At 39.9% G+C, this 26,940-nt stretch overlaps 1 protein-coding gene across 2 annotated transcripts in view; it reads left to right on the plus strand.

Annotated features, from left to right (window-relative positions):
* PPP2R5B (protein phosphatase 2 regulatory subunit B'beta) overlaps positions 1-26,940 on the plus strand; it is a 142,348-nt gene that overhangs the window by 14,466 nt on the left and 100,942 nt on the right. The window lies entirely within an intron of this gene.

Raw genomic sequence — 26,940 nt, forward strand, 5'->3', positions numbered from 1 at the left:
CGGTGGGAGGTGGGGGGTTGTCCTGGTCATGCAGCACTGTGATCGGACAATCTGTCCTACCTAGGTTTGCCACCTCATCCCTTTAAACCTGAACATATATTAATTACACAGGTTCTGCTAATTTAATGCAGATAAGGCACTAAGTGAGTTTATTTTCCACCAGAACCTGTGTGTTCGGGTTTAAAAGAATGAGGTGGCAACCCTTGTCCTACCTGCTCCTTATAATTGGTAGTTGACCATAAGCTATCCGTAACAACTCGGCACAGTTCTGGAGCATCAGTGGAGAACAATACAGCAACATATATATGCGGTTCATGAGCATTAAGACATATTACTATCATAAAGGGGTTACTGTAGGCAGGTTAGTGAAAAGTGAACTTTTATTGTTTGCTATGTTGGCACCTTTTACTCTCTCTACTGAGTAGGTTCATAAAAATGTAATTTCTAATTACAAATCTTAGTGATAATGTTCACTTACTGTTTTAGCGCTGGTGTCACAAAGTAAGGAAGTGAGTAGAAATATTCACAATGGTGTCACAGACAACAATAAAAACTGACTGAGATTCCAATATTCCTCCAGCCTATCTAAAACTAAAAAAGTTAAAAGGTTTACCTGAATGTACGTTTTAAAGGAGATAAAAAGTCAAATATTAACTCTAAGGGATGTATTGAAAAAAAAGTGCAGACCTGTTTGTCCAGAAGAAAAGAAAACTGCATGCTCATTCATTCTGTGTACATACCAGCAAAATCAAAGTTACTAGGCTATTTTCTCTCCAGGTCAAATGTTCTTCATTTATAAGAATAGTGTGAATCCTGAAAATACTGCATTATGGCCACTAGATGGAGCTGACGATCATAGGAAAATAAATGTATGCTATGATCATTAGCTTCATATTGTGACCATAAGGAGTTTTTTTTTTTTAATCACTCCATCCCTATAAATGAAGACCATCTGACCTGGAGAGAAAATAGCTTAGTAACTTTGATTTTGCCAACATTTCCTCAGAATGTACACAGTCTCACAGTGCAAATAGCTCTGCAAATTTTTTATAAATACGGTCCTGAGTACCTTGCTCCAAGATCCTATAACGATAATGCAAAGCACTGAAAAAGGTACCGTTAGTTGGTGTGGGCCCTTTCTGTGTGCCATTGGCTGGTACCTTCACTTCTACTTATTTACTGTAGTACTGTGTGGGACAAAGACACTGATTGGATGCCCAGGCAGAGGTTGCCAATCAACACTCTTTCCTCACACAGAGCCATAAGATACCAATCCGTGGAAACCTGAGGGAGCCAGCATTAGCCGATGGGTATTTCAGTGTTCTAACTGACTTTTTGTAAGGAAGCTGCAGCTTGGAGCAATGTAACTCAAGTCAGTGTTTGACTTTAGGTGTGCTTTGAGCATGTTTTTATATTAAGGGTAAATGACATAACATAAAGATACAGTATGTGGTGTAAAGGTTAACTGAACATTTGTAATAATATTGAAATGCCATGCATTTTCACATACCTAGTTGACTCAAAGTCTTCAGTGCCTGGAGCCATAGAATAATAATGTCTGTAGGGTATACCCTGTCTATACAAGACCACAGTGTGTCAATCAGCATATTAATGAAGAAAACAAAACAATTTCAGTATCTAGTGAAAGAAGGCATCCCCTGCAAGAGTTAACCCTCTTACAGAAAAGGGGATCAGGAGAGGGCTTCTTTGATGTAACTCAGTTCTCCATCCTGCATGTATAGGAGAATTCAAAGATGGGTGATAGCAAGGATATTTGCACTGGCTGGACACTTAAAGTTAGCCCTTTAACTTTTGTTGAGGAAAAAATAAAAACGATCTCACCTGGATGATCAATATACATTGCAAGGATTTTACAAACTTTGATGCAGATATTCTTATCACCTTTTGATGTTCTGAAGAAAATACTGTTTGTTTGGCTATGTCAATGTGCAAAGTAAGTCTGGATGGTAGTGTCTTTTTTATTATTATTTTTTTTTTATCAAAACATTTTTTATTGAGACAATGCATGAAGTGATTTTACAGCCGTACAAAATATAGATACAACATCAGCAGGTCACAACTCATGTAAAACAGTCAATGTTATCCAAAAAACTTGTCAACTAGCACTCGGTACTATATCTAATAAAATAGTAGGAAACATTTTGTTTTAGCTTTCAGATTTGGGTAGTCCGAGTACCTTTAAATACACACACACACACACAAAAAAAAAAACAGTTAATACCATTCGTACTCCTCCTTCTCCTTCTCTTCCCAACCCTGGACTCATGGTGTTTCAAAATCTCAATAACCTATCCATCACCAACTGCGGTGGGGCTAGACTAGGATTATCTAGCCAAGGCTACCAGATATAGCCGAACTTTAAGGCTGCATTTCTGTGTCGGTAGACCAATTGTTCCCTGAAGAGGAGGGAGTTAACATATGATATCCATTGCTTCCCTGTAGGTACTGTAGCCGCCATCCAGTATCTAGCAATACATTTCCTAGCCAGGTACAATAGTCTAGTGATCATGTCTTTTTTTTATTATTAATCAGCTGGTGCACTTGCAGGGTTCTAATGAGGAAAGTTGCATCAAAAATTTTTTTTTTCTTGCAGGGGATGCCTCAAATCTGACTTGTATCTTAGTGCAGAGTCACTGTATATGATAATCAGTGAGCCAATCACACAAGCAGAAAATTACATTTCTGGGGCCGATCCGTACACTAACGTTGTGCAGAATGCCTCCAGGTTGCCATATTGCATTGAATTTTACAGAAACTAATGTGGGGTACACACTATGTTTTTTTTTTTTCATTCCACCCAGCGGACTGAACGAAATAAAACTTACAGATCACCATACTAACACAAGTGATGTTAGTGCAGCGATCTCCTCCACTGAGCTATTGTATTCTGACAAGGGGACTGCCCCCTTACAAGAACACACTGGTCAGTGCTCTCAGCCATTGGCTGCGAGTGTTGATCGGATGCTGGTTTTCCAGCATGCTCATTCGTGAGATTGGCTTCTGTTAGACAGGGAACTGTACACACAGGCCCAAAGTTGTCCGATTCCTGCTGAAGCGCCCATGTGTACCCAGCCTTAAACCTAATGCCCTTTCTTGTAGTGCAATTTTGTAGAGTTGCAGGCACTTCTTTTGGTGCAGGATGGTGCGTTGTTGGGTCCATAGACTTCAATGGAAGTGTATGAATAATGCAATTACATGCATTTTGATGCATCTTGTAGCATAGCCACAAGACCACTCCTCCAAGCAACATCTACTCTACAGGCTTCACATAACAAGGAAGTGAGAAGATTGCCGCATGGTTGACACAGAAGAGCTAATCTAGCTGGTGAGGGCAAGGCGTTTCCTCTATGATCACTGTACGTACAAAGATTGCACCAAGAGTGAGTGGAATGGCACGACATTGCCCGTGAGTTGTACGAAGATTCGGAAAGTTACTTGATCACACAGAAAAAAAACAAACATACCTTTCTTCTGGACATAACCTGCATATAATGATGTATGCTTTTTAAAATGACACCTCCACCTGTCTGCTGACTTTATTGTCATTAGCTATGAAAAAAAAAAACATTTTATAGCTTGCCGTTGACCAAAACCAAAAGGGATTAAGCATAAAATCTCATGAAAAAATGTATTGCAATGCATCAAAAATGTGCTGCAATGTATGAAGAAGCAGAAGCTCAAGCTGGTGTGAACCTAGGCTTACGGACCATCAAACAAATGCTGGGGCCTTATGACCCTATGATTAAGCCCTGAGAGGGTGGGGCAAAATGCATTAGGGTGTGTGGTTTGGTGGAGACATGTAGGCTGAGGCCGCTCTTTATTGTTTTTTCACCTGGGCTGGTCAAGAGTATCGGCGATATTTTCCTCTCTACGTTTACTAACCCCCTGGATTGGTATTAGGACAAGCCTACACCCCATGTTCTGGGACACAGGGATATGGTTTTACCTCTACTTTGAGCGGCGCCAAAAGCAATCAAACAGGTCTCACTGATTTGCTATAATATTATGAGATTCTCAGATTTAGTATTTTTTTTATTCAATTCTATACAATATATGCTTTTTTTGTACCAGCGCATATTTGAAAATAGTTCCTTATTTCCAAAGTATGACAGATATTTTTCCTGGAAATATCTCTGTTCTTTATCAATGCCAAGCTACACCACACTTTGTGGCTTAAATAGGCTTTTAGGCTTAAATATTCCTCTGCTCTATTCCCGGGCATTTTGGCCAAACAGACCAAAATATATGATTAGGAAAATTCAGACATCTATGCAATTCAATAAGAAATCGAATTTGAAACCCACCAAGGTCAACAGGGAAAAAGTATGATGGGTTCTTTTGGGCCTCTGGAGGAAAACTATAACAGCCAAATGCCACAAAATGGCACAAGAAGCCCACTGCATCTGAGGAATAGGTTGCTATTTAAAAAAGGGGTAAAAATATATACAGTGGTTGGGAGGGGGCATTTTTTACTGCTTCAAGGGCAGAATGCGAAGACACTAACCCTTCAAATTACAGCTTTGTGGAGTCCCTTAATGGTGTACACTGTTAAGGAATCACTAGAAATGATTTCTGGGACTCCCAACACTGACTGTCATGTTGCCAGTGTATACTTTGCGCTATACAAAAAAAAAAGTTAATACATTTGTTTTACACAACATCAGCCAAAATTAGAGCTTCAGTCCCCTCGGTTTGTTTTTTTGGGGGGAATTGACTAGGTTGACACTGGGATACGTGGTTAACACCATTCATTTATAAATCATAATTTACGGTAATTATTATTTCATATTCACCATGGGTAGCAGAGCTGCATTGGGTAGCAGAGGCATCCCTGCTGCCAACAGGAAACACTCTGTACAAGCACCCTAGAAGCACCTCCATGTAGTGACACACTTTGTCTTCCCTCTCACATGGTGGTATGCAATAGGCCATTTTAGTCTTGTAGCTTGGATCCAAGAGGGTGGCAGAAGGCCCATGGAGGGGTATTCCTCAAAAATGAAGCAGAGAACCCTTCAATTTGTCGCAGAATAACGAAATAAATAAATAATAATTTACAAAATTACGTTTGAAAATTTTAAGTGTAAGGTTTTTAAATTTTTTTTTTATTTACATACATATGTATTTATGTTTAATTTTATCTATCTATTTATTATCCTAATTGGTAGCACCAACTAGAGGTGAGTGCTACTTGGGGCTATACCTGTCTGCTATTTATTTGGAGGTCCAGATAGCTTTGAAAATCAGGTAGTGAGGGTGTTCTTGAAAAAGGCCTCAAAAAGGAAGACGAGGAGGAGAAGGTAGCTCTGAGTGACCCCTACTTTTAAAATATTGTAATTTTTATGTTATCCTTAGAAAACAAAACAGTACTGCTCAAATGTCCCAGTATTTAGCTCCGACTGGCTCGGATCCTGCTGCAAGGTGCTGGTTTGGCTCAGTAGGGCTTGTCAAGCTCAAACCCGAGTCTACAACAAAATGTCATCTCCCCGCACACAATGCACACCATGGTCACAACTGTGTCAAAATGGCTTCAGCCTGATATCCACCCATGGGAGAACACTCCTCTATTGTGTTTCACCCTATTTAGGGCATAATTGTACGATTAGGCCCTAAATCAGGTGAAACATGTTCGAGAGGTATTCTAGGATGGTTGGAGATCAGGCTAAAGCCATTTGGGCAGCGAGGCACCATTTTGGTGCAGATTGTAATTTTTATTATTTAATATTTAATGTAATTGTTTATTGTTTTAATATTTATTTTAATATTGTAATTTTTTGAAGAAGAGAGGAAGTGGAAAAGTTGCAGTGTAATTGGAGGAAAGAAAATTGTAAGTCTCAGTGCATAGGGAAAAGGCCCTTGGAGTGTTTTTTTTTTTTCCTTTCATTCACAGGAGACAAAGAGGTGGAAGTGGTTTAAAGTGATCCATGCTGGTTCATCCACTCAATAAATCTTCAGTAGACTGCAGTTGAAATGGATGCCATACCACATTTAAGAAACTGCAGGCATACCTGGTCCCTTGCAAGCTATGTAACCCTATTACAGCTTTGTTTTGCCACAACTGCTTCAGGAGCCAATCTCCCCTGCCATAAGAAAGTCTTAAAACACTGTTGTGTTTATAATCTTTTTACAATATTTTTGTAATTATTTAAAATATTGCTACAATCCTTTTAATTTTTTTATTATTTATTTATTGTGATGTTTTACATCGCTTTGCTAGTCTATGTCTTAAACCCATGTTGCCTCAACCACCTTGTCATCTACTACCTGCTACCACTATTTGCCTTTAAAAAAAAAATTGGTAATTTAGATTAATAACTATTTTTTTTTATTAACAGAAATAAGAAAATCAAATGACAAATGTTATTGTCATACTGGCACTGGATGAAAGAATGTTTTTGTCTTGTAAAAATATTGTAAGTTAAAAAAAATTACAATTTTCTGGTTTGACCAGCAATAAGGGAAACAAATGACAAAGGTCACCACAATCAATGTCACGGTGTCATATTGGCACTGGATGAAAGAATGTTTTTGTTTTGTAAAAATGTTGTAAGTTAAATAAATATTTTCATTTTTGGGGGGTTTGGATATCAATAAACAGAAATAAATGCCCACCCCAAGCAATATCACAATGCCACGGTCACTGGAGATAACATGATGGTGAAATTATAATAGTAACTCCCCGAACATTAATTTGTTTTTAGACACATCAATGACACATATAGCAGAAGAGAAAAATGCGTTAAAATCTAGCAGTCCCACTTCCTACCTTGTATAATACTTAAGAAATGTCGCTGAATAAGACCCACGGCATATTGTTTATAAAAAAAAAAAAACAATGCCACAGTGACAGTGGACTTAGAAAAAAAAATTGTAAAAATTGTCACTCACTTTTCTCCCCAGTTACAGTATACAGTAATATATATATATATATATATATATATATATATATATATATATATATATATATATATATATATATATATAGATATATATATATATATATATATATATATCTATCTATATATATATATATAAATGTGTGTGTATATATAGTGTACATGTCACCAGTACTTTCTCTTATTCCTCCAATGGGGGGCAGCCATTTTTCCCTGACTGAGTGGCGCTTACATGATAAATGATGTATGAGTGCTGCTCAGTCATGGAGAATCCACAATGGGCTCACAGGAGATGAGCAGAATGAAATGACTGTCATTCTGCTCAAAGAGGACTGTTGGCACAGGACCGATGAGGAAGTCGGAAACAATGTTGGAATTGGGTGAAAGTAAGAAGAAATTGGAAATACATTTTTTTTTTAAATATAAAAGGGGAAGGTATACAGAAAAAAGTAGCTGGATTTAGAAGGTAGAGGGGATATAGAAGGTACTATGTTTTATAGTTTTTCTTCACATAAACATGTATTTTATATTGAGTGGCTTTTTAAAACTGTAAACATAGACCCACCGTATAATATATATATATATATATATATATATATATATATATATATATATATATATATTATATTATACTAGTCTCTGCCTGACAGACTCTTTCTTTTCTAATATCCCGCAAATGCTGTAGAATATGCTCCATGCAGCAGTAGGATCCAGTTATCCCCCCCCCCCCCTTATTTATCCCCTCAGCACAGAACTGATCTAACTAGCTAGATCCCCAATCTGCACGTATTTTAAAGGGATAACTGGCATCCAATAGAATGTCTATCACCACAAACGTGGTATCCAGAGTCCATATGAGGAGACATATTTATAGCATGCTACATCCCTTCTCATCCCCAGCCACTTATTGGCTCCTGCAGAGGCCCTGGACATTATGTTATAGCTCATTGAATCACAGATATTCAGTTTAAAGGATAAGTTCACCTTTTAAAAATCCAATATTTAACATACATTTTTTTGCAGGTAAAAAAATGTGCATTTACTATTTATTTTTTTTTGTAAGACGCCTATGGGGGATTGCACCCTTGAACAGCAGAACGCGGGTGCAGTACCCTTCTCCTACAGACTCTCAGTACACTGCTTGTACTCTGATACAGACAGGCAGTTACTTGAGACTAAAGCAGGAAGATCTATAAACTATAGACATGTGCATTTGTTTTCGCCCGAATGCATTTTCGTCCAAATTTCAGGTATTTTCGTTATCGTTTTAATAAACGATAACAAAAGTGCAGAATCCGAAAAACGAAAGATCCGACATAAACAAATGCTTTATTTTCGTTTTCGTTGCTACAACAGTTCGATATAGATAGGAGATTCGACATGATGATGACAATAACAACCTGTGTCCATCAAACCTGTGGTCGAATGTGCCTAACCTTAACTCTATTAGTCCAAGATTATTCTACATAGAGAGAAAAGATTTGACGTAGGGGAGAAAAGATTCGACATAGAGAGAAAAGATTTGACGTAGGGGAGAAAAGATACATAAAAATAATGATGATGATGCATGTTATTGGCTGATTGTAACCAAAGAGGAGGAGCAGTAAAATAGCTAGAACTAAGTACACACGTACTTTGGCTTATGGTGTCTGTTGAAAGTTCTAAGAAGATTCGACGGAGCAGGTAAACTATACAGCGTCGTACAGTTTAGCTGCTCCGTCGAATCTTCTTTGAACATTCGACAGACACCATAAGCCTTCAATGACAGATTCGACCTTAATTTGGATTTTCGGACAAATGCAATTTTTTACGAAAAACTAAATAAATAAAAACGAATTTCGGGAGTAACTAAATTTTATTTTTCGGACGAAAACGAAATTCCGAAACGAAATATTTCAGTGTGCACATGTCTAATAAACTACGGGATGCTCACCAGCACTGTTGTAGTTCTTTGAGAACTACCAGCCTTCAGACCTTCAGGCATCATTGCTGACAGTACTTGTAGTCTATTGAATCACAGGAAACTGTGGTCGGAGCCCTGCATGGCTACTCTGTTTTCCAATTGTGACAGTGGATGCATGGAGAGGATCCCAGCGTCACAAGGAGGAGGGGTGAGGGGGCAGAAGGTGCAGATGCTGGAACATGTTACATGTTCCACCCTAATAATGGTGAACCTATCCTTTAAAGCGGAGTTCCACCCAAAAGTGGAACTTCCGCTCGTTGTACTCCCCCCCCCCGGTGCCACATTTGGCATCTTTTGGGGGGAGGGGGGACAGGATACCTGTGTTTCACAGGTATCCTGTTCCCACTTCCGGGAGCCTCAGCCACGGGTATTGACGTCACCGCCCGGGCTCCTCCTCCCTCCTCCTTCCCCGGCTGCTGGGCCAGTAAGTGAGAGGAGCGGAGCCTCGCGCATGCGCAGTAGGGTTCCCGGCATAAAGCCGCAAGGCTTCACTGTCGGGTTCCCTTACTCGCAATGGAGGCGGCATGCACCCGACAGCTGATGAAAACATCAGATGCGGTGCCAACATCTCTGGAATCCAGGACAGATAAGTGTCCAATTATTAAAAGTCAGCAGCTGCAGTATGTACAACTGCTGGCTTTTCATTTTTGCAGCGGTGGGCGGACCTCCGCTTTATGCGTTCATGAATCAAATACATAAAATTTGGAGAGACTGTCACTGTTACCTGAACATGAACTGCAACATTTTAGGATCTGTTTTTAAAAAAATTGCATAGGCATTTGTCTAGCAAATCTGCATGTACATTAGTTCTGTGTGATTTGGGCAAAAACAAATGTTCTTTAGGCTGTTTTCTCTATTGAATGAATGTTGCTTTATTATGGGAAGTAATAAAATTCAGCATTATGGTCACTAGACGGAGCTGAGGAGCATAGGAAACACATAGGTCTTTGTAACAAGAGATACATTACAACAGTTCTAGCAAATGCTAGTAAGAATTAGCAAATACTGTAAATGTAAATATTGGTTAGACTAATTTGCTAATCCCTCTAGCGTTCTTAAGAATGTTTTAAGATTTTTAATGTGCATGCTTTTGCTCTAAATTTCCAAAGTTGGTTACTACAAAAGTGAATTTTGTATAAAAGGTTATACTACCTATAGGTTATCAATACATTTATTTAATGCATTTTTAGCAATTTCTTCTCTCTGGATATAATATTCTTCAATAGGTGAAGGACTGTGTTTCAAAAGCACTTAAGAGAGGGGAAGAATATAATGTGCAATTATTGATTCACCAAAACGCGACTATACTGTAGGTAGCTAAATTGTTCATAAAAACTGCTTAGCTTGAATACTCCTGGTTTAAATTGTATACCAGCTTGTCAGACATCACTTTTCAATATTTTATTCCTGCATCTATAACACCTTGAAAAGAATGTGAATTTACATTACATAGTTGGGGATTCATTTCCTTTTTCTCCAACTATTCTCTTAGTGAGCCTTTTTTTATTTCACTATAAAAACCTGATGATCCTGCCAGTTCCCTTCCCTCTGTTTCCTTCTGACCAGTGGTGGCCCGTGTATACGGGGCGCCGTGGGCGCCGCCCTCCTAATCACTGCGCTCGGCCCCTAATCTACATACAGGGTGCCGGACGCACGAGTTTCAAGTGTTTTTTTTTAATTTAAGCATGTGATTAGAGCCTGAGGCTCTAATTGGCTTCAAAGAAGGGTGGGCTCGGGGTGCAGGGGATCTCCGCCTTCACGTCCATCTCCTGCGGGGGGGGGGGGGCATAGTTTGCCGCCCCCTCCAAATATTGAGCACCAGCCGTTACTGCTTCTGACCATGCTAGCTTGGTTTCAGAACCCTCCTATCATGGTCAGTTCCTCCACAAGGAGCTGAGGATGCAAATCCTCATAGCGGTCATGTGATGGCTTGTAAACAAATGAAACTGAGGTATTATAGGATTTCAATTTCTTTTGTTTGAAAAAGTTTGCCCTGGATTATTATTATACATGATTAATATACAGTATTTCACAAAAGTGAGTACACCCCTCACATTTTTGTAAATATTTTTGATATACTGTATCTTTCATGTGACAACACTGACGAAATTACACTTTGCTACAATGTAAAGTAGTGAGTGTACAGCTTGTATAACAGTGTAAATTTGCTGTCTCCTTAAAATAACTCAACACACAGCCATTAATGTCTAAAGCATTGGCAACATAAGTGAGTACACCCCTAAGTGAAAATGTCCAAATTGGGCCCACAGTGTCAATATTTTGTGTGACTGCCATTATTTTCCAGCACTGCCTTAGCCCTCTTGGGCATGGAGTTCACCAGAGCTTCACAGGCTGCCACTGGAGTCCTCTACTTCCACTCCTCCATGGTGACATCATAGAGCTGGTGGATGTTAGAGACCTTGCGCTCCTCCACCTTCCATTTGAGGATGCCCCACAGATGCTCAATAGGGTTTAGGTCTGGAGACATGCTTGGCCGATCCATCACCTTTACCCTCAGCTTCTTTAGCAAGGCAGTAGTCATCTTGGAGGTGTGCTTGGGGTTGTTAACATGTTGGAATACTGCCCTGCGGCCCAGTCTCCGAAGGGATGGGATCTTGCACTGCTTCACTATGTCACAGTACATGTCAGCATTCATGGTTCCATCAATGAACTGTAGCTCTCCAGTGCAGGCAGCACTCATGCAGCCCCAGACAAGGCAAGACACACTTGTCTTTGTACTCCTCACCTGGTTGCTGCCACACACACTTGACACCATCTGAACCAGATAAGTTTATCTTGGTCTCATCAGACCACAGGACATGGTTCCAGTAATCCATGTCCTTAGTCTGCTTGTCTTCAGCAAACTGCAGGCTTTCTTGTGCATCATCTTTAGAAGAGACTTCCTTCTGGGATGACAGCCATGCAGACCAATTTGATTTCAACCTCCGCAGCAATGCTGGCAGCACTCATACGTCTATTTCCCAAAGACAACCTCTGGATATGGCGTTGAGCACCTGCACTCAACTTCTTTGGTCGACCATGGCAAGGCCTGTTCTGAGTGGAACCTGTCCAGTTAAACCGCTGTATGGTCTTGGCCACCGGGCTGCAGCTCAGTTTCAGGGTCTTGGCAATCTTCCTATAGCTTAGGCCATCTTTTTGTAGAGCAACAATTCTTTTTTTCAGATCCTCAGAAAGTTCTTTGCAATGAGGTGCCATGTTGAACTTCCAGTGACCAGTATGAAAGAGTGAGAGCTATAACACCAAATTTACCACACCTGTTCTCCATTCACACCTGAGACCTTGTAACACTAATGAGTCACATGACACTGGGGAGGGAAAATGGCTAATTGGGCCCAATTTGGACATTTTCACTTAGGGGTGTACTCACTTTTGTTGCCAGCGGTTTAGAGATTAATTTTGAAGGGACAGAAAATTTACACTGTTATACAAGCTGTACACTCACTACTTTACATTGTAGCAAAGTGTCATTTCTTCATTGCTGTCACATGAAAAAATATAATAAAATATTTACAAAAATGTGAGGGGTGTACTCACTTTTGTCAGATACTGTATATACTATATTTATGGGCGGAGCCCTCCAACCGAGATAGACGTGAAACCACATAAAGACGCTACAAGACTCACAACATAACAAAGACCTGAGGTGTGCCGTGGTCAGCTGGTCGGTACGCCAAAAAGGGGGCATACCTAAGATAAGTAATTGTTGATTGTAGAAGAGGGATGTAAAGGAAGTGCCCTGTAGAGGGGATGGGAGGGAGGGTATAGCGCACTGGAACTGACAAGAAACACAGGTGAGTGGGCTGCCTAAATACTGTAGGCAAGACACAAAATATGTGTGAAACTGCAAAGCGCAGTGTGAAAATGGAAGTAGATATGACACAGAGCTCGTATATTTAGAGTGTGGGGCTCCAGAATATGGATTATGTGCAGAGAAAAATGGTTTTACAGCTTTCTCCAAGTTTTTGCATACCTTGATTGGGTTCTGAAGTTTAGAGACTTTGACAAGTTTTGGGAGGGACTTAGTCTCCCCCTCAGTGTGCAAGTCTTGCAAGTCTTGTTTAGTAAAAGTGGGCTGGCAAGCCCTAAACCACAGTTCGAGCCAGAATGAGCTCATTAAAAATTTTTCTACCACTAAGCTAACAGCCCCCAAATAAATAAATAAATAAACATCATATGAACATTATTTTACAAATAACATTGATACATATATATATATAAAATACTTTTGTTGTTCATAAGGTGCCAGTTTAGTCACCAAAAGGGCACTATACAAAGATGAGGCCAGCCCTTACAGGAAATTTGCTATGCTCCTGGGTTGTCATCATGTCATCTTCTTGCCAGTCGTTCTAGGGCTCATCAGTCTTTGTGTCACTCCTTCCCTAATCCAGAGTTGAAATGCAGAGGTGGACCCAGCGCTAACCGTCCACTGGAATTTAATTTGACTAGTGGACCCCAATTGGCAGGTAAGTGAAGTCTAGGAGCAGTCTCCAATATATAACAATAGGCTGGGCTGTTAAACAACTAAAGAAGCTTGCAATACACTAGACGAAAGAAGACTGTTACTGGCGTGTGGATCCTCATAATAATGAGTGGCAGGACTTGTATATAAAGCACCATGCCAGCGTGAAAGATATCCCATCTACAGTATAAAATACGTTAGCAATGAATGTCCCAAGTATGGAAGATATGGTATCTCACACTAACTTGCATAATTACCAAACCAAGCAATGCTCAGATTTCCAAGATTATAAAGAAGCCTTTGAGACATGATATAATTAAGGTTTGAGAAGGAAAACCTGTAAATTAAGTAAAAATCTGCAAAATTATTTTATTGACAGTGGCCTGTTATGATGTACAAAACATCTATTCAAAGGTATGTTTCAGATGAAAAGAGGCTTGAAATGTACTTGGAAGATTGTTTCGCAAGAGAAATCTTTTACTAGTAGAGGTCCTTTCTTGTTTGGTGTCTATCTCAGCAGGTGTGAATCTCTCTCATTTACACTTCCACCAGGTCTCTTCTCTATTTTCCGTCTAACTAAAAACTAATTTCGGTATAGTTTTGGCTATCTCACACTTGGCACCTGTGTTGCTAAACTCTAGGGTAAGGTGAAATAAAGAAAGAGAACCTGTATGAATCTAAAACACCTATTTATGTGACTGAGATGTGTTTTCCACTATACATAAATTGATTTATAAGTAAACCACTTAACTAAACTCATATAAGCTTTGACATATTAAAGTAGTTGTGAACATACAAAGGTATAGACACTTTCTAATACAGTTATAACTATACAGGCACCATAAATGCTTTAGCTTGGTTCTTTAGATAGCAGCCACAGTCTGAGTAGAAAAGTCTGCCCTTTGCCAGTAAATCTGCCCTCTGCCAGCATCCTTGCTCTCTGTGTAGAAGCAGTGGTCTCCCTGCAGGGGTCTGACCTCTTGCCGTGCTCTGCAATCAGCAGCAAGTCTGCACTTTGTTGATTGCGGACTGTAAGTGAAGGGCTTGTGTAGATGCTTTCTTTTACATTTGAAGCAGTGCTCAAATGCATGTGTTTGAATGTAAAAAGCAGCAATGGGCTGTTGTCCTTCTGCTTTGCCTATAATGCAAATTCATAGGACCACTTACCTGCACTTACTGAATGCTGCTATATAACCATAATGTGATTTAGCCTAGTAATACTTAAAGGTAATAATTTATTAATGAAAATTGAATAATGCCATGTGGTGAATGCTTTTGAAAAAAAAAAAACAAGTCAACAATTAGCTCCTAGCAGAGTGTTACTTTTAGATTGTCAGCTGCCCTTCGATTGGTGTGTCACTGTTTTTTATATTTTGCTGATAAAGCCCCTGGCCGAGTATCATACCTAGTTTGTTTGCCTGCCATAAAACAGGCTATACACTATTAGAATTTTTTTTTGAAATGTTAAGATTTTGTTCCATTAGCTAATTGTTACGGGGTCAATTTGACAATCTTCTTTGCCCATTGTGATTAGAAACTTTGAAGGAGCAAGCAGGGGCGGACTGACAACTCATGGGGCCCCCGGGCAATAGGAGATTATGGGGCCCCCAAGCAATCAGAGATTATGGGGCCACATAGTATACACACACACAGTATACACATACATGTACACACAGTATACACAGACATGTTTCTATTGGCCGTCCCTGGTCCATACTGTCTATTGGCTGTCCCTGGTCCATACTGTCCCTGGTTTTACTGAGGCTGGCAACCCTGATGGGGCCCCCTAGTAGCCCAGGGCCCTCGGACTGTGCCCGAGTGGCTCAATGGTAAGTCCGCCCCTGGGAGCAAGATGGAAAAGTATAGCACATTAAAGGTAGATTTCAAGTGATTGTAAAGTCTTGTTTTTTTGTTTTTTTTCAGTTAAAAATAACAAACATATTATACTTACCTGCCCTGTGTAGTGGTTTTGCACAGAGCAGCCTGAGTCCTCCTTATCTCGAGTCCCTCTTCGGTGCTCCTGGCCCCTCCCTCCTGTTGAGTGCCCCCACAGCAAGCAGCTTGCTTTGGGACACCCGAACCGAGCCAAAGCTCCCTGTGTCTATTCAGACATGGAGCCACGGCCTGTCCCTGCCCCCTTACTCTCCTCATTGCCTGACTGACTTTGACAGCAGCGGGAGCCAATGGCGCACTCTTGCAACATCGCTGGATCTAGAGGGACCTCGGGTAAGTATTAGTGGGCCTGCTGCACACAAAAGGCTTTTTATCTTAATGCATAGAATGCATTAAGATAAAAAAAGTCTGTCTTTACAATAACTTTAACCAAAATTCATATTAAAAGGAGCCCATGCAGGGTAAAGCATGGGTCTCCTTCCATTCCATTTAGCCATTAGGTGCAAAGAAACACAACTGATACTTCCAAGTACGTAGAAACATGTGCGGCATGCTGCTGCCAATGGTCAACAAAAGTTTTCAGTCTGTCCGATTTAACCACTAACCTCTGTTGAACGGGGGCGGCCACACATGGATCGAAATTCAATCCCTGCTGAACCAGATGAATTTCAATCCATCTATGGCTAGCTTTAGAGTGCTGCTGAAAGTGTTAATAGCTGTCTGTGCTTTTCTGTCCCAGAGAGGCTCATACCCCTATACCCCTCATACCACTTCTTGTATGGGCATCACAAGAATACAAAGTAATACAGGTAAACTTTAAAGCAGAACCAAACCCATCAATTTAACTGTTTCCCAAAACAGTTACATTTAAGTCATGCCGTGAATTATATCTGTCATAGGTGCTTGTTCTCACAATAGAACTGTCAAGTCATCAATTGGCTGGTGTCATATTTGATCACATGTGCAGAAACTTGGCAACTGCAGAATGAAGAGAGGCTAAGATGGCATCTTCCTTGGCTGTAAAGGATCGGAGGGTTTAGTTCCACTTTAAGCCTGGAAATGCATGCAGTAAGCCTAGCCCAACCTATACTGCAGAGGAGCTATCCCCAATACAACTCCTGTGGGCTCCTTGCTTCCATCAATGGTACTTAAGCCCCATGTATCTATACCGGCCTATGTGTGCCTAAACACATCATGCTGTATCCCTTGCCTAGCTCCTCGATAGAGTGTTGGGACTTGCATTATAATATGATGATCTAATCTACTGGTGTCTCAATCAATCAATCTCAATCAATTAATGAGAGTGATTCAAGTTCATGAACTCTTGTCACATATCACGATAGTGATCGACTCTCATAGGGAAATTTCCATCTGCCAATGCCCTCTATTGAGGTTTGGGCCAAACTGAGAGAATCATCTACTGTATATAAGATAAACATAATTTTTACTGGCTTAATACAGTGCCTTGAAAAAGTATTCATACCCCTTGAAATTTTCCACATTTTGTCATGTTACAACCAAAAACGTAAATGTATTTTATTGGGGTTTTATGTCATAGACCAACACCAAGTGGCACATAATTGTGAAGTGGAAGGAAAATGATAAATAGTTTGACATTTTTTTACAAATAAATATGTGAAAAGTGCGGCGTGCATATGTATTCAGCCCCCCTGAGTCAATACTTTGTAGAACCACCTTTCACTGCAATTACAGCTGCAAGTCTTTTTGGGGATGTCTCTACCAGCTTTGCACATCTAGAGTGACATTTTTGCCCATTCTTCTTTGCAAAATAGCTCAAGCTCTGTAAGACTGGATGGAGACCGTCTGTGAACAGCAATTTTCAAGTCTTGCCACAGATTCTCAAATGGATTTAGGTCTGGACTTTGACTGGGCCATTCTAACACATGAATATGCTTTGATCTAAACCATTCCATTGTAGCTCTGGCTGTGTGTTTACAGTCGTTGTCCTGCTTGAAGGTGAACCTCCGCCTCAGTCTCAAGTCTTTTGCAGACTTTAACAGGTTTTTTTCGAAAATTGCCCTGTATTTGGCTTCACCCATCTTCCCATCAACTCTGACCAGCTTCCCTGTCCCTGATGAAGAAAAGCATCCCCACAACATGGTATGTTCAGCAGGGTGATGTGCAGTGTTAGTTTTCTGCCACACATTTTGCTTTTAGGCCAAAAAGTTAAATTTTGGTCTCATCTGACCAGAGCACCTTCATCTACATGTTTGCTGTGTCCCCTGCATGGCTTCTCGCAAACTAAAGGCCAGATTTGTGGAGTGCATGACTAATAGTTGTCCTGTAGACAGATTCTTCCACCTTAGCTGTGGATCTCTGCAGCTCCTTTAGAGTTACCATGAGCTTCTTGGTTGCTTCTCTGATTAACCACCCTAAATTATGGACTGACCTTAATCTTTACAATTCTGTCCTCATTCTCCTCTTGTAGCCAAAATCTGGCCACTTACTAAAATTAGAAGAAATGAGGTTTAACCTTAAACTACGTAGAGGGGCCAGATTTTGGCTACAAGAGGAGACTGAGGGCAGAGTTGTAAAGATTAAGGTCAGTCCATAATTTAGTGTCGATCTAGCAGCGGTGATCATACTGGATGGATTCTGTTTTCCGAAGATATCGAAGCCTGCTCCAGTTTCCCTGCTGACCATTCCAGGATACCTGGAGCTGTCTCTATCCATGCTTGATTGATCTGGTGTCGCTGACAACCAGATCCATTCGTTACGGTAAGAGTACCCATTCATTTCCTTTTTATGATACATGCTGTCAACATTACTCTTGATGTCCCTGACTGCTCCTATGAAGATGTCCTCAATTCAATAGACTCTTGGTCCTCATCATCATTTCTTTTGGGGATATTTGCTGCCAATGCTTTTATTTTTGACTGTTTACATGTTGATGGTTACCATCTGATGAGCTCTTTGCCATTATCACTATCATGTTTCATTTGTGATTCACTCATCACTTTTTTATTGATTCACCTGTGATTCATCACTCTCATAGGATTTGCTTGTTTGTAGTCCATATTTTATATATGTACACTCACATGTCTTTCATTTTTTGTACACATAGCTGTTTCACATAGCTTTGATAGCGCTACATTTTCACCCACCCTATGTTTACAAATTTTAGTCACAATTTTATGTAGCTGCTCTAGCTTTTTTAGTTTTTCAAAATAGCGCGATTTTACTTCTCCATTACACTATATTACATAGTAGGTGAGGTTGAAAAAAGACCCAAGTCCATCAAGTCCAACCTTTGTGTGTGATTATATGTCAGTTATATATTGTATATCCCAGATGTTGCAGTCATTCGGGTGCTTATCTAATAGTTTTTTGAAACTATTAATGCCCCCCCCCACTGAAACAACCACCTGTGGAAGGGAATTCCACATCCTTGCCGCTCTTACAGTAAAGAACCCTCTACGTAGTTTAAGGTTAAACCTAATTTCTTGTAATTTTAGTGAGTGGCCACGTGTCTTGTTAAACACCCTTCCGTGAAAAAGTTTTATACCTATTGTGGGGTCACCAGTATGGTATGTGTAAATGGAAATCATATCCCCTCTTCTCAAGCGCCTCTTCTCCAGAGAGAATAAGTTCAGTGCTCGCAACCTTTCTTCATAACTAATATCCTCCAGACCCTTTATTAGCTTTGTTGCCCTTCTTTGTACTCGCTCTATTTCCAGTACATCCTTCCTGAGGACTGGTGCCCAGAACTGGACAGCATACTCCAGGTGAGGCTGGACCAAAGTCTTGTAGAGTGGGAGAATTATCGCTTTATCCCTGGAGTTAATCCCCTTTTTAATGCATGCCAATATCGTTTGCTTTGCTAGGAGCAGCTTGGCATTGCATGCCATTGCTGAGCCTATCATCTACTAGGACCCCCAGGTCCTTTTCCTTCCTAGATTCCCCCAGAGGTTCACCCCACAGTGAGTAGATTACATTCATATTTTTGCCATCCAAATGCATTATTTTACATTTTTCTACATTAAACCTCATTTGCCATGTAGTTGCTTACCCCATTCATTTGTTCAGATCTTCTTGCAATGTTTCCACATCCTGCGGAGAAGTTATTGCCCTGCTTATCCTAGTGTCATCCACAAATACAGAGATTGAGCTGCTTACCCCATCCTCAGGGTCATTTATGAACAAATTAAGGGGATTGGTTCCAGCACAGAACCCTGGGGAACCCCGCTTCCTACCCCTGACCATTCCGAGTACTCCCCAATTAAAACACCACTCTCTGAACTCTCCCTTGAAGCCAGTTTTCAATCCATGTACTCACCCTATGGTCCATGCCAATGGACCTTACTTTGTACAGTAAACATTTATCGGGAACTGTGTCCAATGCTTTTGCAAAATCCAGATACACCATGTCTACAGGCCTTCCTTTATCTGGATGGCAGCTCACCTCCTCATAGAAGGTTATTAGATTGGTTGGGCAAGAACGATTCTTCATGAATCAATGCTGATTAATGCTAATGATACTGTTTTCATTACTAAAATCCCCTCCAAGAGCTTGCATACTATTGATGTTAGGCTAACTGGTCTGTAATTCCCAGGGATGTATTTTGGCCCTTTTTTAAATATTGGTGCTACATTGGCTTTTCTCCAATCAGCTGGTACCATTTCAGTCAGTAGACTGTCAGTAAAAATTGGGAACAATGGTCTGACAATTATTTGACTGAGTTCCCAAAGTACCTCGGGTGCAAGCCATCTGGTCCCGGTGATTTATTAATGTTAAGTTTCCCAAGTCTATTTCTAATTCTGTCCTCTGTTAGCCATGAGGTTGCTTCCTGTGTTGTGTCATGAGGATAAACACTGCAGTTTTGGTTACTGAAGCCCCCCCGATTCCCTTGTGAATACTGAGAAGAAGAATACATTCAATACCTTCACCATCTCCCCATCCTGTGTAACCAGATGTCCTTCCTCATTCTTTATGGGGCCAATATGGTCTGTCCTCCCTTTTTTACTGTTTATATACTTAAAGAATTTCTTCAGATTTTTTTTTGCTGTCCTCTGCTATGTGTCTTTTGTGTTCTATCTTAGCCGCCCTAATTGCTTATATGTTGTTATATGCATTTTTACATTCGAGTAAGCCATCCAGGACTTTTGTTCATTCTTTTAAATTTATTTCCCAATGGGATGCACTGGCTAATGCCCTTATTTAATATGCTCTTAAAACAAACCCATCTCTCCTCCATGTTCTTTGTTTCTAAGATTTTATCCCAATTTATATCTTCTAGCAAGGTTCATAGTTTAGGGAAGTTGGCTCCTTTGAAATTCAGTGTCTTTGTGTTCCCCTTGTGTTTCCTATTTGTGTGCTTTATAATAAAGCCAATTGACCTGTGATCGCTGTTTCCTAAATTGCCCCGTATTTCCACATCCGTGATCAGGTCTGTATTGTTGGTAAACAGTAGATCTAGTAACGCCTTGTTTCTAGTTGGTGCGTCTACCATCTGACCCATAAAATTGTCCTCCAGTCTATGTCTGTATAATTAAAATTCCCCATTATGATAACACTTCCCATCCTTGCTGGTAATCCAAATTGTGATAGGAGGCCCATCTCCCCCTTCTCCCTCAGGTTAGGGGGACTATAGTATACTCCCAGTATTATTTTCCCCTTTTCAGGGGATGTCTTATTTATTTATGGTATATACAAAAAGGTTCCTGTGTCCTCTGTCTTCTCTCCCATCTCCCCCTCTTCCCCTCTCCCCTTGTCAGCTCACGAGTCAGCATTATGGAATTCTGTAATCCCAAAAATAAACCTTTGTTAAAGTCCTTGTAAAACCATGTAATCCGTTCTGTAAAAAGATTAGATAATGTGCAGTGTGTCTCCTTGTGCAACTGAAAATACCTTATTTACAGCAAAGCTGGGCGCTCACGTGACCCGCCAGAGCTCTTTTTCCCCACTTTGAATACTGCAGAGGAAGGGGCCGAGTTCCCCACTGATGTCAGCCCGCTCCAAGCACTGCAGAGAGAGGGGCTGCTGACGTTAGCTGGGAGGAGAGGAGAAGAGCTTTGGCGGGTCATGTGAGCGCCCAGTGGTGCTGTAAATACGGTATTTTCCACAATAAAGTTACACAAGGAGACACACTGCACATTATATCATCTTTTTACAGAACGGATTACATTATTTTACAAAGACTTTAACTAAGGCTTATTTTCGGGGTAGCCAACCACTCTGGAATACTTTCTGGAGTTTATTGAAATATGGTTCCGTAAAAACAACCTTGCTGTGATCAAGGCTAGAGTTGCCAAAACATGTTAGGGGTTTGCTTTTACTGAACCATATTTCATGAAACTCCAGAAGGTATTCCAGAGTGGCCAACTTTCCATTTGTTTGTTTGTTTGAGTTATGCTATATGGATGTGCGGGAAGACATCTGAGCCTGAGCACCTGGGAAAGAACAGCCGACCTTTACTAAATAGGATCTTCGCCTCATTGATTAGAGCGGTGCCTTTTTGTGTTGTATCTTATTTTTGGGGTAGGGCTTATATTGCAGTCATCTCAGAAACTCACGCTAGGTCTTATTTTCGGGTAGGGCTTTTTTTCGTGAGAAAACAGTAGGCTTACAAGTGACAATGTTGTCTTTTTTAATCATTGGTTTGGTGGAGGTTTTTTTATTCTATTTTGTACTTAATTACAGTTCAGTGAAGTTGTGTTTATACATACAAATACTGATTGACCCTGTTGGTAACTATCCTTTTGGACCTTCAGTCCCTTTTCTTTTGTTTTATGCCCGAGTCACTTTGATCACACCTGGAATTTTACTTTGCAGGTGAGTCGGTTTACATGGCATAGGGTGACTTTATATTTTCTTTCACCTTTTTGCAGGTACATTAGTAACATCTTCCGGGGGATTTTTATCTTTTTGTATTGATGGACAAGCTCATTGTTAATTTTCACTTGTACTTGGGTTTGCTCCTAAAAGTGGACCTGAAGTGGACCTGAACTCCAAAAGTGAAGATTTGTAACATTATTGGGAACCTTTAGAAATGGGGGTTGTGTCTACGGGTTGTCATTCATGATCACTAGTGCATCTTACAAAGGTCAGCCAAAACTATCTTGTTGGTTTCATGTCAAGATATATATAGATATATATACTTTTTTTTTACTGCAAAAAATCTTTGCAAATGATGCCTTTATGCATTAGCTTTGCTCCAGCCTTTCATCTTTACATTTATTCTATTGGCTCCCCCCATGTGCGTGCTGCATCTCTCCCCATTTCCAGAATTTCCATCCTCTCTACCCCTCCCCCACTGTCTGGTGTTGATCCTCAGATCAATAACTCTATGTGTTCAGCTAACATTATCATTCTTTATACTACCATTCTGTAGGCAGGGCCATTTTACCTCTAGACCCCCCTACGTCATTTTCCCATCGTTGCCATTCATCTTGCAGGTACAGTATAAGCCTAAGCCTGTAGTGTAACAGCTTTCCACAGATCACCATTCCAATTATGTGTCAGAAACAGGCTTCTCTGCAGCATGTGAAATGCCCTATATGTGGTGCAGATCATCCAGTGCTAGTGCAGAGGTACTCTACAATAGCGCTTTTATACTGAGCCACATCTACAATATTAATGTACTTTATGCATGTACAGCTGGCACTACATCTTCTATAGCTCAGAGGATGTACAATAAAGATGCATATGTATTCAGCAGCAGCACTATGCAGCACATCTCTGTCTCTCTCTCGCTCTCTCGCTCTCTCTCTCGCTCTCTCTCTCTAGCTCTCTTTCCCTCTATAGATACAAATCATCTAACCTGCAATATTAATGTAATGTCTACAGCATTGGGACATACACATCTTGCATACCATTTGGTTACATTACATTGTTAAACCACTATTATGGATCATATCAAGATGTTTAACCTTTGGATTATATTAATGGAAATTATGTATCTTTTCAGTCAAATGTCCTATTTGATAGAGATTTAAATATTTCTTAATGGCTAATAATACCTCAGTGCAGTAACTGATAGCTTCCAGCTAGCATTCACTGTACTATGGTCGGACCAGTACAAGTAGTGCATTTTAGAATTGGCACTTGAGAATTGTGAGGTTTTTACAGAATAAAACAATGTATGTTTGTTGCCAAATTAACCCCAACATACAGTGTGTGTGTGTGATATTGCCAAAAGTATTGCGCCTGCCTTTACACACACATGAACTTTAATGGCATCCCAGTTTTAGTCCGTAGGGTTCAATATTGAGTTGGCCCACCCTTTGCAGCTATAACAGCTTCAAGTCTTCTGGGAAGGCTGTCCACAAGGTTTAGGAGTGTGTTTATGAGTTTGACCATTATTCCAGAAGCCCATTTGTGAGGCCAGGCACTGATGTTGGATGAGAAGGTCTCTGCTCTACTTCATCCCAGAGGTGTTCTATTGGGTTGAGGTCAGGCCAGTCAAGTTCCTCCACCCCAAACTCTCTCATCTATGTCTTTATGGACTTTGCTTTGTGGACTGGTCCAGATCATTTTGGAGGGGGGGGATTATGGTATGGGATTGTTTTTCAGGGATTGGGCTTGGCCCCTTAAGTCTCATTTAAGGGAACCTTAAGGCATCAAGCATACCAAGGTATTTTGGAGAATTACATGCTCCCAACATTGTGGGAACAGTTTGGGAATGGCTCCTTCTTGTTCCAACATGACTGCACACCAGTGCACAAAGCAAGGTCCATAAAGACATGGATGAGCGAGTTTGGGGTGGAGGAACTTGACTGGCCTGACCTCAACCAGATAGAACACCTTTGGAATAAATTAGAGTGGAGACATCAGTCCCTCACCTCACAAATGCACTTCTGGAAGAATGGTCAAACATTCTCATAGACACACTCCTAAACCTTGTGGACGGCCTTCCCAGAAGAGTTGAAGCTGTTATAGTTGCAAAGGGTGGGCCAACTCAATATTGAACTATGGACTCAATATTGAACTATGGACTAAGACTGGGATGCCACTAAAGTTTATGTGTGTGTAAAGGTGTCCCGATACATTTGGCAATATAGTGTATATGTATATGTATATATATATATATATATATATATATATATATATATATATATATATATATATATATATATATATATATATATATATATATATATATATTATTATTATTATTATTATTATTATTATTATTATTATTATTATTATTGTTATTATTATTATTATTATTATTAATAATATACAGGATTTATGTAGCGCCAACAGTTTGAGCAGCGCTTTATAATATAAAGGGAGACAATACAGCAGCAATACAATTCAATGCAAGAGGGTTAGGAGGGCCCTGCTCCTGCGAGCCTACAATCTAATTTTATATATATATATATATATATATATATATATATATATATATATATATATAAAATTTGTATATTTTTTTTTTCGTGTATACAGTGTTCTTTATCATTAGCTGTGGGCTTTGAGAGGCTGTTTCTGAAAAGCTGGGACAAAGCACAAGAAAGGCATAGCAGAGCTGGTGCTAGTAGTGACCAGTTGTGTAGTTTGAAAGAGCGAACCTGAGTAGTTGCTTTGTCATTTGCTTTGTTCCAGTTTTTATTACTATTCCTAGGCTGACCAGTAAAATGAAAGCAGGAGAAATAGAGCATTTTACCCTCCTATTTCTACCTGCATCGTGAAAAAACAGATGTTATTGTGTAGCTGTAATAGTTACACTTTTCATTGCACTGTAAATCAGCTCATCATACACTCTATTAGAGTATATCATACAATATTTCACTTCTCTACCATTTAACATTTTGTCAGTGCCTAAATACTCATCATCATTATACGTCACATTGCTGCCAGGGCACATAGTCATTGCTGACTGCATTGTGGTATTTTTTTTTAGCATGTACTTGGCACAGTGATATAGATGAATTTTTTGATTGAGGCATATGGTGGCAGAGGAGATCTGTGGGTGTCCTTGGTTACGGTCTCTGAAGACATTCTCCCATGTGTATCTGCTTTTGTCGTATGTCTCTCAGTTCTCATTCTTGCATCTCCATATCTTTCACCATCCCTACCCGGAAACGTGCGGTGTCCATTTACTAGCCGGCCTTTTTCTCTTGGAAAACCATCATCTCTGCTATGTAATACCTTTTCTCTCATCTGCCCTCTGTAATATTTTTCTAGCTCCAAGTCCCCCGCCCCTTCTGCATTCATCGTCTCCCTCGAGTATTTTCTATACTCATCTCACTCTCATTTCTACTGTCAGCAAATCATTATCCAGCCACTCAGGAAATGAAATAAAACACAAACCGCGTCATACAGTCTATGCGTTATTAGATTTTCTTAAGATAGATGAGTTTGTTCGTGTGTAAAAGGCTAGATAGATGGACAAACAGCTAGTTCAGAGCATCAATGTATCCGTGTATTTACAACCATGTACCAGCATCAGATCTGTTGGATATTGTCAGTGCTACAGATATTACTAGAAAAAAAAAACAGATATCTTTACTTATGAAGATAGTAGTATGTCATCGTAAATGCCAACAAAGCTAAAGTGAAGCATTATTTGTTACAAAGGTTAACTCCCTACAGTGTTTATCAGAGGCATTCAACCTTTTTTTCAGGAGTCTATTTGCTGTCAGTTTGTTGAAAACCTGTAAAGTAGGGGTGTCCAACCTGCAGCCCAAGACGGCTATTAATGCGGCCCAACACAAAATCATAAACTTACTTAAAAATGTTGATTTTTTTTTTTTTGTAAAAATGCGTTTACACTCAAAGAAAAAATTGACCGTGTCTCTTTCCTGGATTTTTGTAAGTTTTATCTTCCCAAAGAAAAATACAGTATCCCATTCTCCACAATCACACCTTATTCATGTCATCAGTTTTCAGCAGCACCTATATTTAAAAAAAAAAAACAAATAAAAAATGCAGCGCTTTATGAGCAAATATTTTCAAGGATGAAATACACAAAGGGCAAAAGTAGAAGCAAAATATCTGATGAGCACCTTGACAAGTCCTACTACATCCATCAAACCAGATATTGATGCGTTTGTTTTTTCAAAAACAACCATTGTGTCAAATATCGCACTAGTTATGTTGTTCTCTTTTATTCTTATAATAAAAAATATTATTATCAGATAGGTACATTATCTATGTCAGTGATCATTAACTTCTGATATGCCCAACTTTTTCTACTCATCAGCTATCTTTATAGTTAGTGTATTTTATGTGTGGCCCAAGACCATTCCTCTTCTTCCATTGTGGCCCAGGAAGGTCAAAAGGTTGGACACCTCCGCTCCAAAGAATGCATAGCTGTCCTTTTTTAAACCCAAACCCCTGCCCATGATTAGGGATGAGCCGAACACCCCCCGGTTCGGTTCGCACCAGAACCCGCGAACGGACCGAAAGTTCGCACGAACGTTAGAACCCCATTGACGTCTATGGGACTCGAACGTTCGAAATCAAAAGTGCTCATTTTAAAGGCTAATTTGCATGGTATTGTCCTAAAAAGGGTTTGGGGACCCGGGTCCTACCCCAGGGGACATGTATCAATGCAAAAAAAACTTTTAAAAACGGCCGTTTTTTCGGGAGCAGTGATTTTAATGATGCTTAAAGTAAAAAAAAAAAAAGTGAAATATTCCTTTAAATATCGTACCTGGGGGGTGTCTATAGTATGCCTGTAAAGTGACGCGTGTTTCCCATGTTTAGAACAGTCCCTGCACCA

The sequence above is a fragment of the Aquarana catesbeiana genome, linkage group LG11 (genome assembly GCF_042186555.1).
Source record: "Aquarana catesbeiana isolate 2022-GZ linkage group LG11, ASM4218655v1, whole genome shotgun sequence".
In the NCBI taxonomy this organism is placed as follows: Eukaryota; Metazoa; Chordata; class Amphibia; order Anura; family Ranidae; genus Aquarana; species Aquarana catesbeiana.